Here is a 6,482-nt window from a genome sequence, read left to right on the forward strand (position 1 = left end):
GAGAGGTTTTGATGTTTGTAGTCATATTTAAATATACATGCAAAATGATCCGTTACAGATGTTTTAATTACCGCAGATGATATATTTTGTATATCTTTGGTGTTTGTGAATATGTGATCGATACAAGACGGTCGTTGTCCGATAATGTTTCTGGTGTATGAATTTATACATGAAATGTAATTTAATTCTGCTAACATATTTAAATAGTTATCTTTATCGTTAGAGGAGTAGTCATTAGCGATATTTAAGTTAATATCTCCGATGAGTATTGTTTTTTTGTTTCTATGATGTTGTAATATTTTTTTTATTCTTCTATGTATGTGGTTATAGCAGAAGAGTGTGTCCGATAAATAGCAATGATATTAAATGAATAATTCATAAAATTTATCTCCAAGTTTAATAAATTGACATTATTCACCATTATTTCATTTGCACTTGTGACAGCGTAAATATTTGATACAAATATGGCGACGCCGCTATTTCTGTTAATTTTATATTTTGTTGCATAGTACGAGTAACTCGGTATATTATAATTAATTTCACTCGATGAATGCGTTTCTGATAATATTATACAGTCAAGTCTATTTAATTGTTTAATAGTTATTAGAAATTCTTCGAAATTTTTTTCCAAAGATCTAACGTTCATGTGTATTATTATTAGGCTGGCTGTAGGTTTTATATCTATAAAATCGTTTGTATTATTTACCGTGTCAAAAATCCTTTCGTCTATTTTATATGAATTATCTATTGCGTTTATTATAAAGTCGTTCATTTTGAGGTAGTAATAAAATTAACAATAATGTTGGCGCTGGGAATACACTTCACATTTGCAATTATAATATTATATGTGTTGGCTTGTACATTATCACTGCGTGTTAACACTTTGCGGGCGGGCTTTTCGTAATATTTTTTTGAAATATTGTGCATATTATTTAGGTTTTCGTTACACTTGTAATTAATAATATGCATCATTAGTCGTAATCGATGCGATCCCTCGCAATTTTCAGCATTTTGTTTCTATAGTTGCACCTAATACTGTTGGCTGCGTGGTCCGTGGTGTTTTTTTCTCCATATTTAGAATTTTGTCTGGTGCAGTTTACACATGCTGGTACTGTTTCTTCTCTTCCCGGACATTTTGAAAGGATGTGATCGCCCATGCAGTGTGGGCAAATTGGAGGGCTGGTTCGGTGTAGGCATCTTTTAGCCGTATGCATGAACATACAGCAATGAAAACATTGAGTCAGTGGATCGCAATCTTCAATTTTTACTCGTTGAAACTGTATATTTAGTTTACCGAGTGCAAGGAGACTTTTTCGCATTTTGCCACTAGTTTCCATGATGTAGCTAGTGAACTGGCGCTGCTTTTCGTTTATGTTTGTGTTTTTTATCTCCGTTATAAGTGTGATTTTGTTGTCTTCACTTTCCTTGTAAACATCTTCAATTCCTTCGTTCTGGGTAATTATTCCGCAAACTATTTCGTCTTCAGTAAGATTGGGTTTTAATCCTTTTATTATTATTTTTGGTCTTTTCTTTTGAATTTCATTTACCACCAAATCGGTATTCAGTTTTTTTATTTCGGCGGATAAGGTATTTGCATATTCCTTTTTTGGGTATGATATTATTATTTTTTCTTCTTTTGTTTTTCTCAAACCATTTATTCCTATCTTTATGTTGCTTAAATTTATTTCTTTTTTTATTATCTTTTCAATTTCTTCTGCTTTAGCATTATTTTTGGTCGACGAAATGATGATTGAGAATCTCTCTTCTTCTCGAGGAGTGACTTTGGTTGTTGATAATACCTGTGCATAGGATGGTGTTGATGCGCTTTTCATTATTTTTTCAAAGTTTCCCACCAGTTGGTCGTTTTTTTCGATAAGTTTGTCTTGTAGTTGAATTATTTGTTGTTGCATTTTTAATATTTCAGATTTCACTTCATTGTCAAGATCAATAATAATTTTTTCGATATTAGTTTTGGTTTTCAAGTCTTTAACGGTTTGTATTTTTTGAACTTCATTTTTTAGCGTATTCAACAACTCTTCTACCGTCATGAAAGTGTTACGTTGCGGTGTAACGAGAGCGCGAAGACAGTACCGTGCGGGCTGCCGTTACGAGCGTAAGATTAATACTGAACGTAAGATTAATACTGAAATGTAATCTATTGAAATGTAATCTATTGAACCATATTTTTGTTTTATTACTTTTCATAACTTTATAGGACTTTTTATAGGTTTGTTGAATTGTCATTTTGATGAGTTATCACCATAATATCCTAAAATATAGGAAAATAAGAAAAAAGGTAAAATATAAGTTAAAAGTTTGTTGTTATATCGTAGAAGTTCTGAGTAAACTTCCATAGATAGTTACAAAATAAACGAACATAAGACATCCCTTTCGAAAGTCAAAATAAGATAACTCATTACCTACCATACAGAGCAGTGAATAACTTCCAAAAAATGCCGACCAATTTAACCCTTTAGTACTTTCATCACATTTTTTCAGTTTGTAATGTTTTACATCTTATTTTTTCAATTTTCCGTAAAAAAAATACTTATTTATAAACAAAATAAAATTGTCTTTCTGGTGTTTGCATTTAAAATAACCATTACTAATTCTAAATTAATTCTAATAAAATTTTAGTATCAAACGTGAAAAATGTAGTCAAAAAACGTTAACCACATTTTTACTTAATTTTTTACATCAATGGTAGAAAAATTGAGAGAACTTCTATAGTTTGCATACAAAAAACCTGTACCTTAACTTTTATCTCGTTCATATAATAAAAAATAAGTTAAACCGATTGTTACGATAGCGAAACGAAATGTGAATTATTCATTTTGGCTATTTTTAGGTTTTTATAAATGGATTCCAGTATAAATATTTGAGACAAACTGGCAAGAATTATTATTCCTCTTTCTAACGTCAAAAATTATGCATTTCCACATGATAGAAAAAAAGATATAAATACTTTTATAAAATAGGGACGACCGGTCATATATGACCCTCAAAGGCTGGAGGAGTTAAAAGAAGATAAACAAGTGTTAAAGTTGAAAAGAAGCGATGAAATACATATTATGTGAAGCATAATTATATTTTTTTATTTACGAATTTGAACAATTCATCAAATTTCAAAGTTAATTTCCAAGTTCTGCTACTATTTCAGTTATGTGGAGAATCAGGCCAATAATGATATAACAACATAACTTCAATAAATCCTTTATAGAACTTGAAAATTAACTACGAAATTTGATGAATTGTTCAAATTCTGTGAAACAATACGTCCTTAGGTATCAATATATAACTACGAAGACATATACCACACGGAGAAATATGACTAGCATTGAATACTGCTAATATATTAGGAATCTCTTCAAATTATTTGTAATCGGTTAAAAATAGGAATGCAGGCCCTTAACGAATGAATTGATAGGTTTCCTAATAAACTTTTACTAAAACATATTATCACGATGTCTGAACTCGTGATTACATATATTCTAATTAAAACTAAGTATGTACAATGTTTTATAGGTGTGTTATCATGGAACCATTTTCTGTAACTACCTACAGTTTCCATAACGTGCATTCTTCTTTTTAATTAAATTTTACTAAGAAGTTATATTGTTATATCATTATTGGCCTGCTTCTTCACATAACTGAAATAGTAGCAAAACTTGGAAATTAACTTTGAAATTTGATGAATTGTTCAAATTCGTCAAATTTCAATTTTCGTCACTGCGTCCATATATTATAGTATGTTAATATTGCTCGCATTGTTTTGTTGGTAGGTATATTCCTCTTGTCAAACTTGTTCGTTTTATGTACCTTTGCCTTTTATTTTATCTGTCGCATAATTTATTTACTTATTTTACGTCTATTAAGGCTTTTACATACAATAACAATATTTAAGAAATTATACTCGAAAATAGTGCAGGAAATGACTGTTTAAAACACATATATAAATTAAAATATTGTTGAATTTGATCCACACAGTATGTAAGTACAAAATATAAAAATTAAAAATCCAAATTTTTTTTTGTTCTTTCAGGTCACAAAATACTGTTAACGTGCAAAATACTGTAATACCTACTGTCAATTTAAATAGATTTATCAAAATATTCCCCTACTTGATGAAAAAAACTTCAATAAGGTATGCTTATATAATGAAATTGATGTACAAAATATATCAACAACATCGGAGTATTTGTTTCCTAGCTGTTGAATCCATCGCATAGGAGTTTGATATTGGGACGTTGATATAAAATTGCTGCAATAATATGGTAGTTACTGTCTTGTAACTGACCTGCTTGGAGTATGAAAAGAGATTGCATATAATAAAACAGGGGTATCAAACAATGAATTAATGATTTTATACAAACAGGTTAAATCGGAAATGATTCTACAATCAGATAATTTTATTAAATTTAATGAACAAAGTACGTTATCGTAATTTAGACATTCTCTAGCAATGCCCATTTTAAAATTTAATTATCTTAAAAATTTATTTTGGAATCTTTCAATCGCATGTGAATGAACTTCATAATTTGGGGACCAAATCGTAGAATTGTATTCTACATGACTCCTTACTAGTGACATATGTTATATAATGTTTTTACAGTATTGACATTAATGAAATCACTAAAATCCCAACATTTTCAAAGCTTTATTGGTTATTATTTCTTTATGCTTGATAAAGTTGAGTTTTGTGTCAAACCAAATACCTAAGTCATTAATTTCCGAGACAGATGCGAACGTCATATTGTTAATAGAATAATCAAAAAATATTGGATTCCTTATTCGATAAAACCTCATAATTTGACATTTGCTTATGTTAAGTTGCAAGCGGTTATCCCGATACCATATAATAAATCTCGACAAGTAATGTTAACTATTAATTTTCTTCCTTTATTTTTATAAAGAATTTATATAAAGTCAATATACATTACATCGCATTGCACTACCCCTGCATGTAACCCGTAATAAAGGTATTAATATTATTTATTTTAATTTGTATTACCTAGCTATAAAGAAAAAAAATCAGGTACACAGTGGTTTATTAACTTAGATTAAATTACTGTGTTAACAAATAAAATCCAGACTGCTTTCCAGAACCACCAAGGTATTAGTGTACAAAACACTAACTAAACCAGTGCTTACGTACGCAGCCGAGACGTGGGTTCTAACTAAGAAGAATGAGCGAGCACTGGATGTTTTTGAAAGGAAAATTTTGAGGTGCATCTTCGGACCGGTTCTAGAAAATGGATTTTGGCGGAGACGTTATAACAATGAGCTGTATACTCTGTTTAAGGAGCTAAACGTCACATAGTTCATAAAACTGGGTAGACTTCAGTGGCTAGGTCATGTGGAGAGAATGACCGGGCATCAAGAACCAAAGTCCCTGCTGAGCTAAAGACCGATAGGGAAAAGGAGCCTGGGAAGGCCAAGGTTAAGATGGAGCGACAACGTCCTCAAAGATTTGTCTGCCTTGGAGCTTCGAAACTGGAGAGAGCTGGCGCGGGACCGAGATGAGTGGAGGAAGACTTTTGAGGAGGCCAAGACCCACCAGGGGTTGTAGAGCCAAAAGTGATGATGATAATGTTAACCAATACTGCCGTCACAAAGGCAGCTGAAAATTTTCACAAACGATGATCACATTCTGATACAATTGACTGCCTCGTGGTCGAGGGGTAAGGCTCTTGACTAGCAAGCCAGAGATCGCGGGATCTAATCCCGGCGAATGCATGGAGAAACATGAATATTGCTAATTTATTAAGAATCTCTTTAAATCATTGGTAATCCGGTTAAAAACGTTAACGAATGAATTAATAGGTTTCCTGATAAAGTTTTAGTAAACTGCGAATATTTTATAACGATGTCTTCTTAATATTACTATTTGTCTCCGTGCGCAAGTAGATTTAATTTGATTAATTTGTATTATTTCACAATCTAGTCATTTAAAATAATATTTAGTATATTTGGGACACGTTCCAAAATGGAAGATAGTATTAGTATCGCCCTGGTGTTGGGCCACCATTAAGAATTGAAAGGTCGATTTAAATAGCTTTGGCCGTGTTTGGTGACTAGGAAAAAGTATGCGGGGTGGGTAGGAATCTACGGATCAGTGTGTCCAGGAGTGACGGACGAATGAATATATCCCTCGAGAGACAAGTTGGAGAGTTTAAAGGGTCCCCCTAATCTAGCCTTTCCCGATCTGGAATGCCACGCAGCCTATGAGCATGTATATCCTGAACACACCTCACCCGATGAACCCGGACACCCCTACTAAATCACCAAACGCAGTAAACCACTTGGGGTGACCTATGGCAGAGATGTTGGTTATCCAATAAATATTTGCTGGGGCGGCGGTATCCAAGCCCGCCTCCCAAATCGAAAAATATAGGATAAATAGATTTGAATCCCTTTTATCCTCTTCCCCATCTCCTTTCCCTCCCCACTACCTTCAGTATCACAACATACCTCCCATATGG

The sequence above is a fragment of the Hesperophylax consimilis genome, chromosome 10 (assembly GCF_061612785.1).
Source record: "Hesperophylax consimilis isolate HC1 chromosome 10, BYU_Hcon_1.0, whole genome shotgun sequence".
In the NCBI taxonomy this organism is placed as follows: Eukaryota; Metazoa; Arthropoda; class Insecta; order Trichoptera; family Limnephilidae; genus Hesperophylax; species Hesperophylax consimilis.